Here is a 211-nt window from a genome sequence, read left to right as displayed (position 1 = left end):
TTGTTGACAGATTGTCCACTGATCTTGACCCCACATTTCTTCTCATAGAGCCCAGCCTCCTGGATAATCTGTTCTGCGTACAGTTTGAAAATGTATAGAGATAGGCTGCATCCCTAGCATATGCCCTTCCCAATTTTGAAACATGCAGTGTTCCCTTGCTCTGTTCTGATGACTGCCTCATGGTCCAAGTATAGGTTTCTCATTAGAACGA

Source organism: Elephantulus edwardii, unplaced genomic scaffold, assembly GCF_000299155.1.
Source record: "Elephantulus edwardii isolate Elephantulus edwardi_28Jun2011 unplaced genomic scaffold, EleEdw1.0 scaffold00119, whole genome shotgun sequence".
Lineage (NCBI taxonomy): Eukaryota > Metazoa > Chordata > Mammalia > Macroscelidea > Macroscelididae > Elephantulus > Elephantulus edwardii.
The sequence above is the reverse complement of the archived record's forward strand: the minus strand, read 5'-3'. Positions refer to the sequence as shown.